The sequence below is a fragment of the Pinus tabuliformis genome, chromosome 2_2, assembly GCF_031772625.1.
Source record: "Pinus tabuliformis cultivar Carrire ecotype Pingquan chromosome 2_2, CPIR1, whole genome shotgun sequence".
In the NCBI taxonomy this organism is placed as follows: domain Eukaryota; kingdom Viridiplantae; phylum Streptophyta; class Pinopsida; order Pinales; family Pinaceae; genus Pinus; species Pinus tabuliformis.
Window position 1 is genome coordinate 594,131,975 of NC_142300.1, and position 25,791 is coordinate 594,157,765.

The following is a 25,791-nucleotide window of genomic DNA, read 5'->3' on the forward strand; positions in this document are numbered from 1 at the left end:
TGTTGTCGCACAGATTGTCTAGGCAACGCGACAACACTCAGACCGAGGGCTGTCACCCTGATCCCCGATCTCTCCGTTTAAGCTGTCTCCCTATAGCAGGCTAAGGGGGGTAGACCCTATGGGATAAAGGAAGACCAACTGGGAACCAACTGGGTTGGGAGACACAGCAAGGGGATACAAGCACTTGATAGATTTTGGAATTTGATTAGATCTTTAAATGCTCAAGACCAGTGCCTTATCCATTGGGCAATGGGGTCAATGAAAACCAAGTAATTAATTTGTTGTTGTTGCTTATGAAGTAATTTAACGATTGCTTGAAAGTATTTACAAAATATCCAACATGTAACGAGCATTATATAATCCAAGCAATGATTGATTTCACCAGATGTAAGATATTCAAAAGATGCATAGAGCTCTGGCAATTAAATTTCAAAGGATCAAAATTAATTATTCAACCATGAAATTCAAATGCTAACCAATTGATAAAATGAATCCCCACTTTCAGATAGCTAATCTTCAAATAAAATCTTTAAGCACTTATAGCCATACCACGAAAAAAACTTTTCTTTCAAAATTTTTTAATTTTTATTTTATGATTAAAATCAAAATAATGAAATAAAAACTAAATTATAAACTAAGACCAAACCAAAAAACTAAAAACCTTTTTATGATTTTATTGTCATAAAGTAAATTCTAAAATACAACAAGATTAACTAAAAACCTAAGAATTAAACATTTTATTCTTTTTTTTTTTAATTTTCTTATTTCACTTTTTATATTTTTTAAGTTCCAAATTCAAAATTTAAATAAAACAAAACTGAAAAGAAATAAATCTAATACTAAAACTAAACTTTAATTCCAAATCTGAATATCAAACTAATTTAAATCAAATGAAAATCGAATTTTTTATTTCATTTTTTTTTTTTTTAATATTAACACATACCTAAAAATAATACGCTAACTTAAAACTAAATTAATCTAAAGCCATACCTAACAAAAACAAAAAAATATCTAATTTAAGTAAAAAAAATCTAATCTAACTACACTAACACTAAGTCCTAACTATACAAAATAAAAATAAAAAAGGAACTATCTAAAAATTAATACCTGACTTAATGCATGCACACAAAATGAAACCTAAAGAAAAGGAATTATAATGTTTTTTATTTGATGTTGTTTGTTGTGCAGGTTTGCAGGTGAGATGGAACTTGGCAGCGGAGAGGGAAAACAAGAGGCTGGAATGCGGATAAGGAGCTCAGGGAAAGAGCGAGGGTTAGCAGATGGTACTGCGAGAAGGGTTAAAGGAGAAACATATGGCTGCGAATAAGGGATCGAAATAACATTTGATGGCAACGTAGAGTTTTTGGCAAGGGATCTAGCAGTGTTTGGAAAGAGCCACAAAGTTTGATGAAGGTTATGCGCAGGGCAGCAAGGAAAAAGCTGCGATTAGGGGAGAGGAATGACGGATAGGGAGCAAGGCTTAAGTGTTTGCGACTGTTGAATCGATGGAAATGGAAAATGCGGAAAGGGATTGGGACCACGTAGATTTGGGCAGCGTGTAGGCAGACTGGATGCAAATTGAAGGAGCTGCTAGCTGGTTGGAGGATGAGGGAGTTGGAATGAATACGGAGGGAGGGATTGAGTATTGGCTGCGTGGAGAGATTTAGATGGACCTGGTGACACGCAGATGGAGGGGGCAGTGTGAGGGCTGTGTTTGGATAAAGGGACTCAGCTGGGGAGTTAAGGGAGCTGTGGACAGAGAAATGACTGCGTGGAGAGGGTTTGGAGTGAGCGTAATGGGTGAGAGAGCACCCAGGCAATAGGAAAAAGTTACAAACCCTGAAAAATTTCGAAATTTTTATGCAACATGAAACCCCACCAGGCAACAAATCTGAAGAAACCGATCAAAAAACAAATGGTCGGAAAACCCTTTAAAATTTACCAGAACTCTTTTCTAGAAGTCTTGATTTAAAATTTTGAATCAGCTGCTTCAGATTGTCAAATGAAAAAACCCACAAAATTTTCCAGATCTTGAAACAGATACCCCTGCAAGAGCTAACTCTGAGGCTAGATCTTACCCTCCAAGGCCTAGATCTGGCTTCAAACAAAAATCTCCTGTTCAGACCTGCAACCTGCAATAACAAAAAAAATGAACACCCGGAAATAAAATGTGCAAGAAAAAACAAAATTAAAAACCCTAAAATCAGCTAAATAATTACAATATTCACAGTTTGAAGTCTTTAAGCAGCCAGATCTATCATTATGCCACGCATATATTTTTAAAATTTTAAATTTAGTGTGAGGTGCTTCAGAAAACCCTTCATGCATCTGTAACAGAAATTCTAATGATAAGCTTGAGATCAAAACCAGCTGGGCTCTTCAGAAAATGCAATCCAGGAGTTGGTTGGTTTAGCCGAGAACTTCCCCGAACGCTCGGTATACTCAAAATCAAGGATATCCTGCACAGCGTAATCCAACCATTAACAGAAAAGGAGAAAACGATACTAAAATCCAGATCTAATGGAGATACTTGCCATCATATTTAGAAATTTAACTACCATTCAAATCCTAGCGACTAAATAAGATACTTGTGTTTAAAATCACTCTTCATAAAGCTATCATCAATGGCTGAAATTAAAATAATGCACAGAAATAAAACATCTTACAGCATTTCCGGAAGAGTAACACCAGCAAGATTTCAATCCCAAAGTCTTCCTTTATTGCACATGAAAAGTGACTACAAGAGAGCTTTCTTTAGCACACGACTTTCAGATCGAATGATCTCAAATGACCCCTGACACCCTATTTAAAGGAAAAATTCCCAACGGCTAATTCGAATGATCCATGTCAAAGCGATCTCGACGGTCGATAAGGATCAAAATCTCTTTTAATCTCATCCGTCGAAATTTTAAATGCATTTTAATATATTAAAAAATTAAAATTTTGCATTTATTTCCTCAAAACTTTGACTTGTTATTATTTTATTTTTAAAATTTTATTTATTTATCTCTATTTTATTTTATTTATTTATTATTATTATTTTTTAATTTTTTAAATTTATTATTTTGATTGGACCCTCGAACTTAGCCTTTGGAAAAATCACCTAGGACCTAAGATTTATGAGAGGATTAATTATTTTCTAACCCTCAAGACAATTTACATCATGACTTTTACAATTTTATATCTCAAGGGGGAAAACCCATTTGACATAGACCCTCATAGACCACTCAGTTCTGCGACACAAATATAATCTAGCAGATCAAGCAATTTGTAATAACCTAACCAAATAATTAGGATTATTTCCAAATTACTTTTACATAGACTTGACCTAGCACACTAGGATTCCCCTAAGATTTTAATGACAAAATCCATTTCAGCTTTGGGGTTAGGCTGAAGGAAAACTCTACCGATCATGGATCGGTGAGACAAAAAACCTTCTGGAATATAGATCATCACTAGAAGATTAGGTTTACCTAGGCAAATACATACATGACACAGATCTGCTAAGATTATTAACAATTTACACATGCAGACTGGGTTTACAACATAACATGATCAGGCTGATGATGACAGTCGAATGGCACAGACATATTGATCAAGCGCTATCCTTTTTGTGAAAAAGGGGGTGTACTGCTATGGGTAGTTGACACGTAGTGGTCAACAGGAGGAATGTTGGCCATATTATGGGCAGCAAAGTTTTGGTCGGAAGCTTCTCTGCTAGGATTCTCAAAATCAAGCGAGGAGTTACCTTTAGAAGGGGAATCTGTAATATTCCTAATTAGCCATGGCTAATTGGAATATTCGATTTTGTTCAATTTTTGCCTTCTATAGTTATTTGTAAATAAAAAAGTGAGGAAGGGGGACATAACTCACTTTTAGAATAAAAAGTCACTTCCTAGTAGCACAACATTGTGACTTAAAGGGGAGCCAAGGGGGCCAAAGGGGGACACAAAAATGGAGCCCACGCAGACACATGGAGGGACTGCGCAGGAGGGAAGAAACACGTGGCAAGAGAGGAATCACGCAGGAGGAGGTGAGCCTTGGGATTGAGAGAGGCAAAGGTTATAAAGGAGAGAGGAGCCCCCTCATTTTGGTCATTCAGTTATGTGCATTAGTGATAGTCATTTCGACTTAGAGCACGCTGGCTATTTAGCTAGTCTGCAACACTGTTTAGTGCATTGAGTGTTTCCGTTCGGAGATCTCACCCTTAGCCCCTGGGGACTTTGAGTGCATGCTCGAGCAAGGTATTTCCATTGGCATTTCAGCAGTAGTTTCATCAGCAGTTTCATCAGTGTTTCGAAAGACTGCGCAACATTGAGAGAGGGACGCAGTTCTTTCTGGCAGGAGTCTAGGTTGAGGGGTTTGCAGTAGTATTTGTGCTGAGACATAGATCAGGGGATCAACCCTTGCATATTGGAGAGTTTTGGTAGGGGTTTCAGGCAGATTTCTGGAGGGTTTCATTCAGTGGCAGCCCAAAGCATTGAGGGACTACGCAGAACCCCAAGGGGGTGATTTTCGGGGGTCGGCCATTTCAGAAAAGCTTTCTGGGTTTTTCTGGGTTTCTTTAGTAGAGTCCAATTGCAGAGTTTCAGCCTTTTTTGAGGAGGGGAGCAGCCCCAATTCCTCATTTGATTTCTAGCAGCAGCAACAACACGGTAGTTCTTCAGCAGCTTGGACGTAGTTTAGAGAGGGGCCATTCCTTGCTATTCTGAGTGTACTTCTTCACTTGCCTTGTGCAAGTCGAGGTGCCATCTTTCTGATCACCTCCTGTACTCATTCTAGTACTCAGTGTAATAAGATGGCTAGCATTTCTCTCTGCATTTCTTGAGTATCTGTTATAGTTATATTGTTATATGCTGCACCATTGTTATTTTTATCTCTGAGTATTTTTGACCATTATACCACTTGTGTGTTTTCCCCATACTCTTAGACAGAGTCTAGAAACGACCAGGTAGCCTCTGGATCTCGTCCTCTTTTCAGAGGCGACATATCTGGTAAATGCCCTCCCAGTCCATCTCTGGTTGGAGTTTGCTTGTGTTTGAGGAATATTCCTAATAAGGGATATTACAGAATCCTCAGGAATTTCTTCCCAAGGGGTGTCGATACTCTGCAAGGATTCTAGCACAATGTCTTTGAGAGAAGTGCCTGCTAATGTATCTTCGCTAAGGGTAAAGATCCTTGGCTTTCTCTTATTTGTTGGAGGTAAGGAGTGAAAGATGGGAAGTTGAGAGAGGGAATGAGCGTAAGCCCGAGTAAGTGCTCTGACAAGTTGTTCCTGAGTGATAGGATATTCCCACAGTCTCTCTTCCTTGGGTGACCCAGAAACAGGACTTAGAGGGGTCTCTGTTTCTTCAAGATGAGGCTCTTTCAAATGTGTGGCAGGATCTCTCTGACCTTTACGATCCATACATTAATCCTTTTGAATCCATGTGTGGCACTTATAGATGAAATCTTGAAACGCTGGAGAGGGCGGTTCAGGGCCTCTTTCTAGCGCCAATTTGTTAACATGGAAAATGTTCACAATGCCAACAAGGGGAACTAACCTGATCGCAAGCCCCAATTAGACCTGCTTTCATTTGGAATGGCTAGCTCCGATGGGTTTTAAGGGACCCTGTAAACTGTTTGGACATGTCGAAAGGGTGCTTCTGAGAGGAAGACTTCAATTAAATCAACAAAATGAAACAGCTAACCACTATATATTAAATCCTATCTATACTACTAACTACTCTAATCTGTCCTACAAGAGCATGATACAGAGGTTTAAACATCATATATATGTTTAACAGGAGCATGATAAAGAAGGTTAAACATCATGCATAGATTCAAGTCCAAATGAATCAATCATTGAATTCACAGCTGGACAAGACTGTATTAAAGGTAAATTGCAATCCAATCACTCATATAGGAATCCACATTCTTCTATGGAATTAAAACTGCAACTGATGTTTAATTTGGTTTCAAATCAGGACCATTCACAAGTTAACCATGAAACTGAATCACATTCAATTTAACAAGACTAATAGTGAACTGTAAGTCATCAATATGCATAAATATAAATCATATTTACAGTCATGCTAGTAACAACACTCTGATCCAAAACAATACAATGAGTTTGAAACTAAAGACTCCTTCCCTCAAAAACAGTTATCCTCATTCATAATAAGCAACACTGTTATTCTCCAGAATCAAAAGCCATATTCCCTCTTTGGAGGTAATATTTATGCTAAAAGCTTCTCGCTCTTGGTCTTCCCTGCCTCTTCACCTTCCCTCTCCTTCCTTCATTATGCCGATCAGAAGAAACAGGTGAAACAGTCGATGTCACTGTTGACACGTAAAGGGCGTTTCTTGTCATTAGGGCACTTCATTTCCTAGGCACTGATTAGAGAGGATGACTGTGTATCTTGTTCATGATGCGATCTAAAGCAGTTTCATCTTCGGAACACGCAAGCAACGCCTGGAAACCAACTGAAAATGTCAAAGGTCGGCTCTTTCGACAGAACACCTTTGCATATAAGGGTTTTCTGGATCCGTTTGTGCATTCGTTACTCCTGGCCTGCAGAAATAAGAGACACCAGTCACGCTTATAAAAATACAACAAAAATGCTTTAAAACATGAACATTGCCTCTATTGAACGTTTATCACATCAAACGCGAAAGAATCGGCCCCTGTTTTTAGCTTTATGCATAGATTAAGCCTAGCAATCCAAACTCGGTTTACACTGAAAACTGTCGCAAAACACACAGCTAAATCCAAATTGCAGACTTGAAAATTTATATGCTTGGCTTTGTAATCATCGGCGGGTCTAGGAGGTTATGGTGCGCTATATATGTATATACCGGATCCCGCTGATAGCGATAAGCGATAGATCCCGGACCTGAAACATGTATATACCGCGTTTAGTAAACCATCGGGTCCGGAGTATAGGGGAGCACCACATATATATAAGCCCCAGGGACCCCACCGATTGCGGTATGCGATACGGGAGGCGGACCCGAAAACACATATATGTTAATGTTCATAAATCCCTTCGGGTCCGCAATGTTACCATTCCCTTTGGAAAACCCCGACTTTAATGTTTCATCGCAAACACATGGGCAATGGGAAAAATCCCCATATGGTTGTTGGGGCGAACTTGAAAATAAATATGTCTGGTTATATAATCATCGGCGGGTCCGGCTTCTGCCTCCGCGCTAACTGTATGCCCCCGCGCTCTGCCAATATGCGATGAGCGATTGGGAACCGGACCCGATAGCACATATATTCCGGTTAAAAACTCCATCGGGTCCGGAAGACAACTGAGTGCTTTATGTAAAGACCTCATACCTAGGCCGATTGCGATATGCGATGGGATTTCGGACCCGATGATGTGTAAAACGCGGTTAACAATGCCGTCGGGTCTGGCAGCCATGAATGCATTATATTAGTTGCGATAGGCCCCCAAAAGGGATTTATGCATGCTTTGCGAAGGATTTTCGTTATAAAGGGTTATAATGAAAATAAAGGGGCGATAGAAGGTTTTGTGTATTAAGTGCACAAACAACTATAGTGAGGGTGGGGGTGATTATGTGTGTGGGCATAGAAATACCACGAATGCATATGAAGATTGAAAAGTCTGATGAAGGGAATGAATGAAGGGCTAAGCTGGGTCAAGAATGAACTATGCAACAGAGATTTATCAAAGGGGGCCTTGACCATTTAGAAATTAAAGATTTGGCTTGGCAAAGAGCTAAAATCCTTGGGATAGGATAGATCATTCGGAGGAGTGCAAGATTAACTTATAGGGGGCCCATTCAAAATTGATATCAAGGCAAGTTTTAATAGGGTGGTGGTTGTGGCCACAACAAGAGTATAGGGATGTTTTATCTTTTCCTTATGATGAATTAAAAGGCTATAGGGAAGATGTTATGGAACATACTATTCCCTTAAAGGATGAAAATGCTAAGCCATTTTGTCATAAACTTAGACAAATAAATCCTAAATTGGCCCCCTTAGTCCAAAAGGAGCTCACAAAGATGTTGGTTGCTGGCATTATTGCTCAAACTAGGCATTCTACATGGTGCTCAAATTTGGTGATCGTTAGGAAAAAGAACGGTACAATCAGATTGTGTGTCGATTTTAGAAACCTTAATTTAGCTTGTAAAAAGGATAATTACCCTTTGCCTAATATGGAGACCATGTTGCAAAGAGTGACGGGATCCGGGATGATGTCATTGTTAGATGGTTTTTCCGGATATAATCAAGTTTGGGTAAAAAGGAGGATCGACATAAAACAACTTTCACCACACCATGGGGAACATTTGAATACATAAGAATGCCTTTTAGTTTAACGAATGTTGGGGCTACTTTCCAAAGGGCCATGGACTATGCTTTTAAAAGTTTAATTGGAAAATTCTTTGAATTATATCAAGATGACCTTACTGTTTTTTCTAAGAATTGTATTGATCATATAAGTTATCTTAGGCAAGTTTTTGACAAATGTAGGGAGTTTGGCATTTCCTTAAATCCTGATAAATCTATCTTTGGGATAACTGAAGGGACGTTACTTGGTCACATAATTTCAAAGGATGGGATCAAGATTGATCCTGAAAGGGTTGAGGCAATTCAAAAGATTCCTCTGCCCCATAATCTAAAATCCCTCCAGTCCTTCTTAGGAAAAATAAATTTCCTTAGAAGATTTATTCTAAATTACGCAGAATTAGCAAAGCCTATTCAAAGTCTTTTGAAAAAAGACGCAAATTTTCTGTGGAAAGAAGACAGTAGAAAGGCTTTTAAATAAATAAAGAATGCTATAACCAAGCTCCTATTTTAATCAGCCCCGATTATTCCAAGGATTTCATGATTTTCTCTTTTTCTCCTGAGGATACCATTGCCGGTGTCTTCAGAAAAAGAAGGATGGGCAAGAACAACCTATTGTTTTCATGAGTAGAGCGCTTCAGAATTCTGAGTTCAATTACACTACTACCATGGAAAAGCAAGCTTATGCCTTAGTTAAATCTTTTAAGCATTTCAGGCATATGTGGAATATTCCAAAGTCATAGCTGACGTCCCACATTCCGCTGTCAAAGATATATTAACTCAAACTGATTGCTTAGGAACCCGCGCTAGGTGGGTAACAAAAACTCAAGAATATGATTTGGAAATTAAACCCACCAAGTTGGTCAAGGATTAAGATTTAGTAGAGATGTTAACTGAAAATAACGAGAAAGCTTTTGGTTTGATTTGTCTTAAAAAATTCATCTTCACCTGAGCTGCAAAGGTTAGGAGAGCATGAATTGTTGATTTGGGGTAGAATCGGATGTGCTCTAGCCATGAAAATTGGTGGACAGGCTAAAGCACATGAGATCTCTAAGACTCAGAAATGGTTTGGGCAGATTCTACCCGGTTAAGGAGATATTAAAATAATTAATATTTTTAATGGAGTTCTTAAGTTTAAACTTAGGAAAAATAAAATATTAATGGGTATTAATATAAAATTGGGTTAGAAGGTTCTAAATGACATGAATCAAGACAAATCTAATCTTAGCCGTTGATTAGAGATATAATCTCGGTTGTTGAAGGACCATCAGGAGAAGTATAAGAGGAGGCTTGAGGGTCAGTTGGAGGACACACCAGAGTGATCAATCATTTGATTTTCTAGAGCCTGGGTTGCTAAGAGAAATTGAATCAGTGATCAAAGTTGTAGTGAGGGAGAGTGAGTATGAGGCAGAGAGGCAGATTTAGTGCCGGAAGACCAACGCAGAGACAGAGAGGCAGACACAGAGCCAGAGGGAGCCATGCAGAGGCTAGCAGGGACTGTGCAGAGGCCAGAAGAGCCTATGTCATCCACGCAGAGGCCGTAGGAGTGACGCAGAGGGTCAAAGAGGTTGCACAGAGCCTCAGAAGGTTGACGCAGAGGGTTTCAGATTGACGCAGAGGCCAGGAGGGCTGACGCTGAGCTTTAGATTGTGCTGGAGAGGACTTCGTGGGCAGACTTTCTAAATATCTTCTTCCGAATAGAGAGGTACTACTTCCGAGTTATTTTTCTCTGTCAGGTGAGCCAGTTTGGCACCCAGTTTTACTCAAGGAAAACTGCAAAATAATAAAACCCTCAGAACTATTGCACCGGTTTTCCCAAGTTGGGTTTTTCCGCGAACATTTGTCCAAAAATAATGGTGTCACTTGTGTGTTTGTTTATTTCTTTTCGCTGTTGATCTGTAGATGGTTGAGACTGTATTGTGTTTATTTCAGTATTTGTATGAGTAAATAACTTGTTAGTAATTAAACAAGTAGGAGAAATAAATCAAAGAATACAGATAAAATTTCTAACAGGTAATACTTAGAAAGTTCAACATGAATGGTACAAGGATATTATATATTACCTATTGAATCTTACATGTCCTAGCCATTTAGTTGCTCATAAAAGAAGGGCTCTTAGATTGAAGGCTTCTAAGTATTGCTTCATGAAGGAAGGGTGGCGAAATCTAGAGTGCATTATACGTAGATGTGTTGATGATATTGAGTCTAAAAAGTTGATTTCTGAGTTTCACTTTGGATTTTGTGGAGGGCATTATTCTGCTAAAAATATCACCCACAAAATCCTTAGAGCTGGCTAGATATTACTGGCCTTCAATTTTTACTGATGTGCACAATTTTGTTAGAAGTTGCCAGTCCTGTCAACTATTCACTAAGAAGCAGAAGCTAGCTGCCTTGCCCCTTCAACCTGTGGTTGTTGAGGCTCCTTTTTAGCGTTGGGGTCTGGATTTCATAGGGAAATTCCATGAAAATTCTAGCAATAGCTACTCATGGATTTTGACAACTACTGATTATTTTACGAAATGTGTAGAAGTCATTCCAATTTCCAGCTAAGAATGCCACTGAAAAGGTTATTATGGACTTCCTTGAAAATCAAATAATTACTAGATTTGGTGTCCTTGCCAAGATCACTACTGATAATGCTAAGGCTTTCAGTTCTATGGAACTTTCATCATTCTTTTTTAAGTACAGTATTGTGCTATCTCATTCATCTAACTATTATCCTCAGGGTAATGGCTTGGCTAAATCAAGTAATGAAAATCTTATAACCATTATCAAGAAAATAGTGAGAGATAACAAGCGATCTTGGGACAGTAAAATCAAGTATGCTTTGTGGGCAGTTAGGATAACAAAAAGAATGAAAAACCAGAAAATCATAACAAATTTGACAGTTTGTGGCTAGGACCATACATCATTCAAGGCATTGCTAGACCCAACTCATTCCATTTGAGCACATTGGAAGGTGAACTACTAGATTTACCCGCTAAAGGCCAAATTCTCAAATTGTACTTCAGAGAGGACATCTGATGCCACTGGGCATCCTTTGTATTGTATCCCTAACCCTACACCCTTTCATTTCAGCATTTCATTTTGTAGTTATATCATATTTATGTTTTTCATGTTATTAGGATAGTTAATAAATGAAGAACTTATATATTTCCTGTGCTTAATATTATATGATGATTTTTGGATGGACGCTACTTATGTTATCTTGCATGTTGCGTGGATGCAGATTCTAGATTCTCACATTCCTCTAGTGCAGCAACCTGTCCCCAAGTAGAGCCAGATGTTGACCACTATGTGTCAACGACCCATAGCAGCACACCCCTTTTTTCACAAAAGGGATAGTGCCTGATCGATGTGTTTGTGCCATTCAGCTATCATCATCAGGCCGATTTCCAAGATGTTATAATGTAAACCTATTCTGCATGTATATGATGTAAATAAACTCGGCAGATCCGTGTCATGTATGTAATGACCTATGTAAACCTATCTTTTTGGTGACAATCTACATTCTGGGAGGTTTGTTGTCTCATTGATCCATTCTCGGACGGTCGGCAAAGTTTTCCTCCAATCTTACCCCAAAACTAAAATGGATCTCGTCGCTAGGATCTTAAGCAAGTTCTAATGTTCTAGATCGAGTCTATGTAAAAGTGATTTGGGAATAATCCTGACTATTTGATTAGGTTATTTTATTACAAATTGTTTGGTCTGTTAGATTATATTTGTGTCACATAAATGGGTAGTTTGTGAGGATCTATTACAAATAGGTTTTCCCCCTTATGATGTAACAAATATGAAAATCATGATGTAAAGTATATTGAGGGTTGGAAAAATAATTTATCCCATCATATGTTAATTAATTAAATTTTCCAGCCAAAAAATTAATTAAAATCCTAAGCAATAAATTTAATTAATTCTAGGTCCTAGGTAAATTTAAATTCTCCAAAGGCAAAATTCGTCGGTCCTAAAAAATTAAATTTTAAAGGTTTCGGGACTAAGGCAAATTAATTATTTTGTCAAATTTTAAACCTTTGATCCTTGGGGATTAAGTCAAAGTCAAATTTTTGGGGAAAATAACTCAAAGTTTTTATTTTTGAGTTAATTAAAAATTTTGATTTTCCCCAAACATTTAAATATTTTGATGGATGAGATTAAAAGAAATTTTAATCTTCATCAACAGTCAAGATTGCTTTGACGAGGATCACTTGAACTAGCCATTGGAGAATTTATATTTAAATAGGAAGTCATTTGTCAGTTGATCCATCCGATCTTTGAGTCATGTGCTAAGCAAAAAGTTCTTGTGTAATCTTTTTTTGGATAATAAAGAAAGACTTTGGGGTTAATTTTTGCTAGTGTTATCCTTTCCGGCTGCCTGTGTTCTTGCTTCTCTTGGCTGTAACTTCTTGTTGTACTATACTTTCTCTTAATAGAATTAGTTTTTACCGAGAAAAAAAAAATTCTGCTAGTGTTACTCTTCATGGGAATACTGTAAGATGTTTTATTTTCATGCATAATTTTTTTCTAAAGCCATTGATGATAGTTTCTAAAGAGTGATTTGAGTACATATATCTTGCTCAGTTGTTGGGGTTTGAATAATAATTTAAATTTTGAACATAATAGTAGGTATCTATATTTGTCTAAGTTTTGCTATTATTTTCTTGCTCTATTTTTAATGGCTAGATCGAGTTTTGCAGGGAAATCTTGAGCGAGATCATCAGGCATTAGGGGAAATTTTCAGTTGGACCAACCAACTCCTGATTTGTGTTTTCTGAAGAGCCTAGCTAAATTAGCTCCAAGTTTATCATAAGATTTTAGTTGTGATATACAAGGGTTTTGAGTTAAGCACCTCCTTTAAAATTTAAAAATTTGATTTTTGTGTGAGGAATTGATAGATCTGCCTGTTGAGAGCCTTAGATTATCAGATCTGGGAGTGCAGTTGGATTCATACTCCTCGGATCTGATAAATATGCCATTTTTGTGCACAGATCTGTAATATTTCTTAGTTTTCTGACTTGGGTTTCTAGGGTTTTATTTATTTTTGTATATTTGGGTTGTGGGTGTTTTTATTTTCGTTTTTCTTGCAGGTACAAGGTGGAGATCTGAAAGGGAATTTTAATTTGAAGTCAGATCTAGGCCCTGGAGGTTAAGATCTGGCCACAAAATCATTTTGCAGGGATACAATTCAAATTTTCGCAATCCAATGGTTGTGAAATTCTTAAAGCTAGAAATTTTCATGAGGGTTTCAGGAATAAATCTGAAGCTAAAGGATTTAACATTTTAAACAGAATTTATCGAAATGTCTTAGGGGGTTTTCTAGCTACCATTTATCTGAGTTTTTCGATCTACTCGTTGGGTTTTCGATTTGCTGCAAAAATTCGAATTTTTTTATAGAAAAACCCCTTCCTTTTCTTCCCTTTGTGTCTGCATGCCATTCCCTCGAAATTTTTCCTTCTCTCCTACGATTCAATTTCCTACGGCCCTCCATTCTTCTACAAACCCTCGTTGCCATCTCTGTCTTCTTGCTTTTTTATTTGCTGGCTACCAGCGTCCCCATTTCTACATTCTTCCACACGACTCGCTCCTTTGAAGCCCTTCTCTGTGGCTCCCTTTTCTCTGCGTTTTTCTCACTCATCTATTCCTACGTTAATCTGTTTGCTCCCTCCATCCGCAGCCACACCAAACCTGCAAATCAAAAAAAATGTTGCTCCAATCTCCCTACGTTTTCCTCCGTCCTCCATTCGCAACCTCCTTACCCATCCACATTAGTTTCTCTCTTCCCCGTCTTTCCTTGTTGCTCTTGCTGCAACTCCATTGCCCACCGTCGTGCTGCTTGCTGCCTCTGCCACTAGACATTCATATCCCTACTTGTAGTCCCTTCCTCGCTCCATTGTCAAATTCTACCTACACACACAACAAACAAATTTGACTTTTCCCATTTTTTTGTTTTGTTTCATTTGTATGGGTTAGGGTTAAACATAATTCGATTTCGTTTTCTTTTTTTGGTCATGAGTTAGGTTTAGGTTTGTTTAAAATTCGATTTCATTTGTTTACTTTGAATTTTTATATTTATTTTGATTCTAATTGTTTCGTTTTATTTTGTTTTGGGTTTGACTTATTTTGATTTTTTTCAAAACATTAAAAAATATGTAAAAAAGGAAAAACATTAAAAAAATCTATTTTTTTTTAAATTTTGGTGTCTTTAGAATTGAGAATGAAATAAATCAAAGGAGGACTTGCGCTTTCACAAAAAAAAATTCAATGTGACCTATGGCCCATTAAAAATTTATTAACCCTTTGATTTGTTTTACTTTCGTCACATTAAAAGTTTGATTTCTTCATTTACCACATTAAAGTAATTACTTAAGAAATAATTAAAATTCAAATTTAAAGTTCCTTGGTGTCTTTGGTGTTGTGTAAAACTTTAATTTCTCTATTGTCAAGTGCAATTAATGTTTTAAACATCATATTGACTATAGGAGAAAGATCAATTCTTCTAGATTTGGGATTTAATTGCTAGAAACTCTTGCATGATAAAGTTTTGGGCGTTGACATTTAATTGTTCATGATCATCCTTTTGCCACATTTATAAATTGCTTTGGATAACTTGTTTTTAGTGTATGGTTAATTCAATATAAAGGCATTGGTCTATAATCATTTTTATCTTGTAGTGATGTCTTATTTTAATATATCTATCTCAATTGAACAAGACTTGTTCTAAATTCATCAAGTTGTTCATCCTTAAATCTCCTAGAGTCTGTGTTCCACAGACTATCTTCATCCATTCACCTTAGGGACTATCCCCCTTGTCTTGTTTAGGAGAGAGTCTAAACAGAGTGAGCAAGGATTAGAGTGATAACCCCTACTTTGAGCGTTGTCGCAGTGCCTAGACACTTTGTCTGACGACGGACCAATTTTGGAGTTAGTGGAACCCATCTGATGCTATTAGGAGATTAGACTAGGAGAAGATGTTTTGTTTTGTAGTTAAGTTACACATGGGGGACCACCCTCACTAGGGAATTACGCACTCCCTAGTTCGATGTGCATGGAGGGGAATAACTTTTGCATGTTGTTCGTTAAGTGGGGCCCACGATGGAGAACGAAATGGAGGGAAAAGTGCCCTACGAAAACTATATAAGGAGGGCAGCTCTCCTCTTCTTATTCATTCATGAGTGTATATCGATTTCTCTTGGTTGCTCGAGCTGCTTAGCTAAGTCACTGGTTGTTTAGCACAAGTTCTTCAGGCGAAGAGCTCACCCTTTCTTCGGGGGACTTCGAGTGCCACCCTAGGAAAGTTTCCTTCATTTCTTCAAGAGGAGAATCACATTGTGGTTTCCAGCAGTAGCATATCCTTCCAGGTGGTGCGTGTTTCTAGAAGACGCAGTGAGAGTGCAGGCCGTGTTGTTTGTGGAGCTGAGCAGTGGAGTTTTGCTGTGAGATTTTCCGGAGGAGAGGCTAAGGAGGATTGTCATCCTTGGGGGAGTCTGGGAGCTGATTGAGCTTCTGGTTTGATAGTGTGACTTTCGCACTACCTGGGCAACACAAAGGCAATGTTTGGGAGCTCATTTGGTGGGTAGAGTATCAGCCCTTGGGGCTGAGCTTTGTCGTGGATGTTGGAGGAGTTATTCGGGATGGAGTTTGCTCCCTTTCCAGAGCTTGTAGGAAGCCTATGTGGCCATTTCTTGCAGGCCGTATTTCTAGAGTTGTTTGGAGGGCGAAGGCCATAAAGGAGATTGAATTTAGGAGGTTTGGTTCACGCCACATCCTTTCTGGGTTTGTGTTGGTTTTGGCTAAGGAGCTTGAGGCTGAAGTTTCATCATTTTCCAAGCACTGGAGGTGGGGTTTCTTGCAACTCCTTTCCAACCAGCAATTGCAGTTACTAGGAGACAGCACAGAGCTTTAAAGGAGCAGTTGCTTTCTAGCATTTGGGATTACTGTTGACACCTGGGTTCTGTCTAGCTTGCCCTTGAGGTAAGCCCAGGTGCTTTCCCACACTATTGTACTTGCTCCAATCATAAATAAAATGGCTCAATTGGTTCTCATTTCTGTTGTGTATTGAGTATTTGCTGATCGTTTAATTTTTCTGTACATAAATCGAATTTGCCTTTGTATATCACTGGTTGTTTAAGTTTGGAACATTACAGTGGTATCAGAGCTTAGATTCTAGCTCAGCCATGGGGAAAATTTTCTATGAGTGAAGAGATCGACAGAATATTACTTACAAAAGGTAGAGGTACTGGAGCAGGGAAAGGGAGTTGGAGATTACTCCAGACATGGAGGATCGTGGGAAGACTGCAGTAGCAGAAGATATGGGTGAGCCCAAGAGCAGGGAAGAGATGGCCTTCAATAGCCTCTTGAAGGCTTTGAGTGATTTGGCAAAGGGGCAGAAGGAGATGTTGGACAAGATCAAAATGCAGAACTGGGGGCGAAACACTCACTGGGAGTTCGTAGTTGGAGAGACTTCAGGGGCTTCTCAACCATTCAATCATCTTTCTCCCACTACGCAGAGGCCATCCTCGAGTGAGCCAAATCAAGCTACTTTACCCTCTTTTATACCTTTGGCGTAGGGAGAGACTGGTGGAGGTGAGGATCCATTGTTGATGGGGGAGCATTTCCGAGAGTGGCAGTCCATGGGGGCAGACTTCAAAGAGGCTCTGACCTTCAGAGAATTTTGCAAGCTCAAGTAGAACTAGAAGGGGAAAGGCTATGGTACATAGAACTATGAGCTACATCGTTCTATTGGGAAAATGTACTTCCCTACATATGATGGCACTTCCAAGTGCACAACACGTGCTTGGGTGGAGAAGCTGGATACATACTTCCAACTGAATCGAATGACAGAGGTAGAAGCCATCAACATGGCCACATTGCACCTGGAGGGGGAGGCACATGATTGGTGGTTTCATGGTTTGTCCACTCTCGGCCATGCCAGTGTAACCTTCAATGAGGATTTCACATTGAGAGTAGTGGAGCGCTTTGATTGGAAGGATCCAGAGGCTCACTTTAGAGAGTTGACCCAGCTCTGAAAGATAGGGAATCCAGAGCATTATATCTCATAGTTTTTTAGGGTCTCATTCATGGTGCCTGATTTGTCAGATGCGAGGAGAGTATACACATTTCTGAAGGGATTGACAGAGCCATTGCGAGGACTGGTGAAGCCTCGCAAACCATCTACTCTTTTGGAGTCAGTATCTCGTACTCGGGATTTGTAGGGGGCCATCCCTAATGCTCGAGCTCCATTTCCTACACACACTCCCTAACCTCAAAAGGGAAGTAACACTCGAGCACCCACAACGCAGAGAGCAGCCCAAGGGTGTGGTTAGTTGGATGACAAGACCAGGAGAGACCTCAAGAGGAAGAAGTTATGCTTTACATGTCGAGAGCCTTGGGTACCTGGTCATCAGTGCACATCAGGCAAGGTCCACTACATCGAGGTCTTCTCAGATAGTGATCAGGAGGATGATGATGATTTTGAGTTTGGACAACAAGGAGCCAATAGGGAAAGGACCACCACCACCACCTCAGGGAGGAGCATCCTTCGCACCAGCAGCGGGAGTCCTAGCTTCTTTGTGTAGGATTGCCAAGTTCTTGACTTTGAGGATCAAAGGTACGGTGCAAGGGCAACGTGTCTTAGTCTTGGTAGATAGTGGGGCCACCCACAATTTTATTGATGCACAGATGGTCCAGACAAGGGGTATCACCACTACAGAGTTTGAGGGATTTTCAGTACTAATACCAGGGGACAAGACTATGCAGTGTTTGGTAGTATCTTTGCCAGCTATGTGAGAAACAACATGATCTCGAACACTGTCTAGGATAAACCTCTTTTCCCATGCCATCTCCTTTCTGTACTCCCTCAGCTGATCTGGGTCCCGGGGAATTGCTACAACTTCATCTATATACATATTCAAGCCAAACTCATCCAAAAGGAAGGACATCCTTGCCTTCCAAATGACATAGTTGGAAGCTCCATCCAACCTGTCCTGATCATGAAGCCCAGCAGTGGCCATCTCAACAAATGTCAAAATCTCCTTTTTTCCTTTTGCTTAGCTATTCGCACTCCCTTATGGAGTGAGAAAATCTGCTCACAACGACTGTTGATTTGCAAGGAAAAAATGAACTTCTTGAGACTAGAAGTTCCCTAAGGAAAATTTTCCTCAGTGTGTGCTCTTCTTCCTTCCACCCGACATTGGATTTTCTCTAGAAAATTGCTGCAAAACCACTGCGTCCAACTAGAGATCCTCTCCACGAAAATACTGAGTTGCTCCCTCTACCTCTAGAATCACTTGATCTGGAGAGATCGAATTTTTTTGCCCCTCACTCAGAAAAATCGAATCTCTTCAAGTAATTCCAAGTCTTGGAAAAGTGATTGCGCTGCCCCTTGGAATTTAGATATGCTTCCCACAATGAAAAGCGAAATCCATTCCCTCTTCGCCACTGAGCTCTCCGGCTATTCAACCACGCTCTAATACCATGTGAAAATTCCAAACCGGAATCCTATTGCAGCAACTGAAAATTATTCTCCTAATTGTTAATTTAATTTAACAATTTATTTATTGTTTCCTACAACAAATACTGAATAACTCACACTGCAACCTGCACAAATAAAACTGCAGAAGAATAAATGTTGGAAGAAATGCTAGCACACACACATAAAAATAACAAAATTATTTTTGGACAAAAGTCCCTGGAAAAACCCAACTTGGAAAAACTGGTGCAACAACATAGGGTTCTAATATTAAGCAGCAATGAAATAATACGAGTACAACTAGATGCTGAAACTGGCAATCCTACAGAGAAAATACTTGCAAAAATCTAGTGAGGAAATTTCCTCACCCCACAGGCAAATCTGGGCTTTGACCTCAACTCAAAGTGAGTCATTCAAACTGGCTCTATGCAGCTACTGCGTCACCCTAGCATAGTCCCTTTGCACTCAGTTCGAACTAGCTTCTCCTCAAGCCGTTTGGTCTGCTGTTGTCAAGGAAAATGTCTCTCCTGGCCTTCGGAGCTTCCATCCAGCTTTTGGCACTGAAACTCGTCTTTCCCCAGCGTAATCGAAACTACCTCTAGAAACTATTGCGCTGCCCCAGCGTTAACCTCACTGTGGCTCTTCTGCTTCTCTCCAAATGCACTCACCGGATCTAGAATCCTTCCTCAAGCTTCACTGTCTCTACCCCTCTCTCACTGCTTCAATCTCACTATCTCTCTCTCTGGCAACTAACTACTTCTACTCTGGAAATCGATCTGCTCATGAAATCGAACCTCTCAAGTATCTTCTCCAAGTGCCCATCGACTTCTTATAATCCTCTATTAGGACTCCAACGGCCAAGATTAAATCTTAATTGATGACTAGGATCATCTCAAAGTCTATCCATGTGAGTTTCTAAATCATTCACATCTTGACTTAATTAATATTGATTAATTAACCATATTCCCTAAGTTTAGACTTAGGAAGTATTTAAAATTGGTTAATAATCTAATTAAGTCATTTCTAGGCGGAATTTTTAGAAACAATTTCTGGGTTTTGGAGATCTCATGTATTCTAGCCTCTCCAAAAGATTTCAAGACTAGAACACATCTGATGCTACAAAAATTAACACAAGTTTCCTTCTATCCCTTCTTGGAGAGCCATCCATCTTGCTTCCAAAGCAAGCAATCCCTATCATTAGAGACTCTCCTTTTAATAGGCTCTTGGAATCACTACCTTTACACCATTGATATATTTGTCCTAGTGATCTCCCTGATACCAGGACTCCACCCATCGGTGAAAGTCCATAAAGAGAAAGGATCTTCAGCTAAGGTGACAGTGGGCTATTGCTCCATTGTTGTCACTTCACCTAGTAATCTCTCTATAACAATCCCTCCTAGGACCCCTACTAGTTTGAGTAGTTACAGGAGTCCCAGGACATTATTGCAGAGCAGTGAAATTGGTTGAATTTGATGTTTGATGCAACTAGGGTTTGATATGTAGATAGATTAGATGCAAATTGATTGATAGTGATCATATAGTTGTTTGATGTATCACAGTTATTTTTGTATTGATATATGAGCGCATGTGGATCCAGTCTGAAAATTGTGAAATGTGGTCCGTTAGTTGATCAGGGTGGCAGGGTGGTGCAAGGTAGGAGAGTGGAGTCCCCTTCAGGTTGGAGCTTGAAAACACTTCAGGGTTGCAAGGTGGTGCTAGGGAAAGTTTGAGTCTGCATAGGGCATTGGAGCGTCCTTCCGGTAGCAGTTGGTAAATAGGGTATTGGAAGCATCCTTCAGGTTGGAGCCTATAAACTAGGGTGTTGGAGTGTCCTTCTGGTTGTAGCTGGTAAACAAGGTGTTGGTGCATCCTACAGGTTGGAAACTGTAAACCCAAGGGTTGTAGCCTCCTTAAGTTGGAGCTGAAAATATTGATCTACGTTTTCTTGAAGACAAATATTAAGAAATGTTTGGTGGTTTTTGCCCTGGAGGGGTTTCCTCCTAAAAATATCATTGTCTATTGTCTTGATGTTTCCACATTGTTGAATGGAGTTGTTTATTGTTGATTTATGTTACATATGATGATAATGTAATTAATGCTCTGTAAAGTTAAAAATATACTAATTGAAGAGAAGTACCAATTCACCCCTCTTAGTGTTTCCAACAGGATCAATTACTTGGAACACTAACAACCTATGAAATGAGAATTGCAAAAGGAAAATATAGATCAAGAGAAGTAGCATTTATAGTAGATAGGAAAACCACAGATGACCAAGAATGCTTAAGTTTTGGATCAGATGAAGTAGAGGCTAGGTTTGTCAGAAGACTGAAGAAAGCAACTGGCAAATATAAAGGTAAAATTCCTTTCAAATGCTTTAGATGTGGAAGAGTAGGTCATTATGCATCAAAATTTCCATTCAAGAAGGAAGATGATATACCAAATAGCAAAGAAAATAATAAATATACAAAAGTTATGAAGGAGAAGAATTTCAAAAAGAAAATCTTTTGTACTCAGGAAGATAGCAACTCCTCAAAAGATAAAATGAACAATCTTTTGATGAATAAGGAATCAGTGACTTCATGCTCATGAAACAAAAAATGAAGGACATAATGAATGTTGAATCAAGTGAAGAACATGTTGAAGTAGACCTGGAAGGTGAATTAATCTGTGCCTTAGAAAAAATTGATAGACTTAAGAAAAAGAATAAGAAACAAAAAGAGTTATTGATCAAGTATGTAAAAGAAGAATATGAAATTGAAGACTCATCACTCCTCCTACTAAAGGTAAGTTGGAAGAAGCTAAAAAGGTCGAAAGCATTCTATTGCAAAAACTGAAAGAGAAAGGTAAGGAATGTGAAAAATTGGAAGAAGAGGTAGTCTCTCTAAGAAAGGAATTGGAGAAAACTCGTGCTTAACTAAACCAGAATCTGAAGTATATTATAAGATCTGGAAATTTAGATGAAATTCTTAATGCTCATAGATCCCTTGTTAAATTGGAAACTAGGGCAAAACTCCATGTGGGTCATCTTATTTATGACAGCTGATATTTTTATTGGATCCCTCTCATCGAGAGGTGCAGGATTGATCTAAAGATCATCCGATTCCGATAAGTATTTATGAAGTTATGAATTTATTTATGTAATGGACAAATTGTTAAGTTGGCCAGCATCTTATGTAGGGTCAGAAGCCCAACCGACATGTCTATTCAACCTCTACGTTTTAAGTATAAATAAGAGAGGACTTGGAGTCATTAGTAACACACTCTTCATGTGATCTCCTCCTCACCACGTCTTGGGTTTTTGGTGAAGGAGAGACACACAAGAAGATACATTGGATGATGCCCTAGCAATATACGCAGCGATATATATACGCTGTTATGCACAGCATGGTCACGCATACACAATATATATATATATATATATATATATATATATATGATGTCAACCGCAGTAAGGGAAGGAACACATCGTGGATGGAACACAGTTATATACGTAATATATATATGATGTCATACCTTACCACGTAGTCATATATGCAATATACATACGCTGTCCAGAACCCTAACACGTAGTCAAGTAATGAACGCAGTTAAGGGAGCACCGCTGTCCTGAACGCAGTTATGAATGCAATCACGGAAGCACCCATACGCAGTTCATGGAAGACATGGATACACTGCTTAATGAAGCACCCATATGCAGGTCAATGGGACATAGATATGCTGTTCATATATATGCTAGTTAATGAGACAATGATACGCTGTGTATGAGTTCATATATATGCTGGTTAATGAGACAGTGAGACTCTGTGTATGAAGACATATATACTGGACATAGACACATTGTTCATGGAAACATTTATATGCTAGTCATATACTGTCACTTATACACAGACAATAGAAACATCTATGTGATCCATTGACAAAACGCACAACTACCAACACTGTCATGATGGAGAGCACCATATACGCTGTCAAGATATATGCAGCTAGAACACATCTTACGTTTTGGGCCAAATCATAGCCTGTTGACAATGTGAGGTAGACTAGATGGATAGCATGTAAACCTTTTAGTATTGTAGGTGACAGCATGGCACATAAGGCAGCCTTAAGGCTTGAAGGGTGGTTAGCAAGGCTGGAAGTTACAGTCATCATGGGCAGCATGATAGATGAGGCAACATGATGCATGGGCAGCATGATGTATGAGATCATGGACAGCATGATGTATGGGCAGCATAGTGATCATGAGCAGCATGATGGTGCTACACGGTAAGGTGCAGCAAATGGACAAAATGCAATGCTATGATAGGTGAAGCCATCACCATGGAGAATCAGTTGAAGCAGAATGTCTTCAATTGATCTCATGTATCATCGTTATAGGAGATGATCTATGCTCTGATCTAGATAAGTCAAAGGGTTGACTTCTGTTGTAAATGTACTATCTCTCTCACTTTCTCTGTTGAACTTTGAAGAACATAAAAGAAGAATTGATCAAGGGTTTCCCCACATTGGGGTTTGTCCCTGGCTAGCGCCACATCCCGTGTCCTCTTGTCTTGGCTTATCTTCTGCGATTTATATTTATGTTCTATCTGTAGTTTACTTTAATGCTGATGTGATTGCTAACAGTGAAAATTTAAATAAATTGCTCTCGCATAGAACATACCTAAAATTAACATTCCCTCTCATAAAAAATGGCTTGGGTTATGAGGGAGAAACTAGCAACAAGAAACTTGAAGAAAAAAGACCTATCAACTTCATCAAAGAACTCACAGAAAGTAATGGCAATGGAATTCAAGGGAAGGACAACAATCAACAATCACAAAATAAGAAAAATGACAGTAATACATCTAAGCAACAGTCAATGGAGATTCACAACAAAAGACACATTGAACAAGTGAAAAAACAGCAGCGGCGAAGTAAAATTAAAACTCACAACAACCAAGAAAATTTTGGAACAAAGTTTCGAAAAACTTTAAATATCAGACAACAAATCATTAGAAGCCTTGCTCCCCTCAAATACAAAGTCATCAAATTCCTAGGAGATCACATTCACAAAGAAAAACTACTCCCAGGTACATAATTTCTTCTATGGTTATTGTTATTTCTGCGAAAAAATTGGTCACAAGGCTATGAACTGCAGAACATATCTTAGAAACAATAAAATAAGAAATAACATAAATGATTTTACTATTCTAGTAGATTTGCAAAGTCAGGTAAACATAATCTCAGGGACAACAATCCTTTTGCTCTCTTATTTGATGTTATTGAACGTTATAACTATCACAATTTTGTCCCTAAAGCGAATGAGTGTAGAATAAAAAATTCCAGACCAGCTCCATTGAGTAAGAAACTACAAGAAGAGCCCAAGCGTTGGAAGAAGAAAAAGGAGGAAAAGAAAGACAAATGTGGCCTTGTTCTATATGCTCAAATCAAAGCAACTATAGATATGTGGATAGTGGATGCTCCAGACATATGACTGGTGATAGGAGTAATTTTTTGTCACTCAACAAAAATAAATCAGGAAATGTCAATTTTGGTAATGATGCTCCAGGTAATATTATGGGAAAAGGCACATTGATCTTAGACAATGGAAAGGGGAAAGAATAGGACATTCTTTTTGTAGATGGACTCAAGCACAACTTGTTGAGTGTAAGCCAAATGTGTGACAAAAGGTATGATGTTACTTTTTGCTCTCAAGATTGTGAAATAAAGTGAACAAACACAGGAAAAATAGCAGCAAATGTTGTGAGAACCTCAAATAATGTATACTTATCAAGGAATAAAGTGAGTGTTATTTGGGGAAACTCGATGAAAGTTGGTTGTGGCACCTAAATTTTTATCATATCCTAAAGCTCAGCAAAAAGGAAGTCGTAAGAGACCTGCCAAATATTACGAAACCAAACAATACAATCTACAAGTCATTCCAAATGGGGAAGCAAACTTGAGTTCCTTTCAAAACAAAAAAAAAAACACTCATCCATGAGACCTTTACAACTAGTCCATACAAATTTATATGGGTCCTTAAGAATTGAGGCTCCAGGTGGTGAGGGATACTTCATGTTGGTTATTAACGTTTACACCAGACTTACTTGGGCCGCATTTCTAAGAGAGAAATCAAAAGAATTTTAAAAGTTCAAAATTTTCAAAGCCCTAGCTGAAATCAAACTAGCTGCAAAATAAAGTGTACAAGGTTAGATAGAGGTGGAGAATTTACTTCAAATGAGTTTGATGACTTTTGTGAAGAAAAAGGCATAAAGAGACAATTTACAATAACAGACACCCCTCAACAAAATAGAGTAGTTGAAAGGCATAAAAAATCGGTGCAACAAATGGCCAGAGCAATGATGGATGAAAGAAATCTGCCACAGACAATTTGGGCTGAAGTTATACATACAACAATCCATATTTTAAACAAAGCACATATCAGGCCAAATAGTGACAAGACACCTCATGAATTGGCATGAAAAACCAGCATCAATAAAACATTTCAGAGTCTTTGGCAGCAAGTGTTACATCAAAAATAATGATGAAAAATTGGGTAAGTTTGATGCTAGAGCAGACTATGGAGTATTCTTAAGATATTCAATAAAGAGAAAAGGCTACAGATGCTACAACAAAAGGTTACACAAAATAGTTGACTGTATTGATGTAAAAGTTGATGAGGAATTACCTATCAAATGCAAGCAGATTAGATTCATTAACCCACCTAATCAGACCATTAGAGAAGAGGAAGAAGAACATCTTGAAGAATAAAAAGGAGCTGAATACACTCATCCAAAACCTCCCTGATAGTCAAATTATTGGTAATAAGGATATAAGTGTTCAAACTAGAAGAAAGTTATTGGATACTCCTAATTAAGCATAGATTGCCTTGTTGTCCATGACCAACCCCAAAAACTGTCCTCGAGCAAGCCATGATAAACATTGGATAGATGTCATGAATGAGGAGTTGGATCAAATAGAAAAGAATAAGACTTGGGAATTGACTCCAAGACCGACAGGTAAAAATGTTGTAGATACAACATGGGTTTTCGAT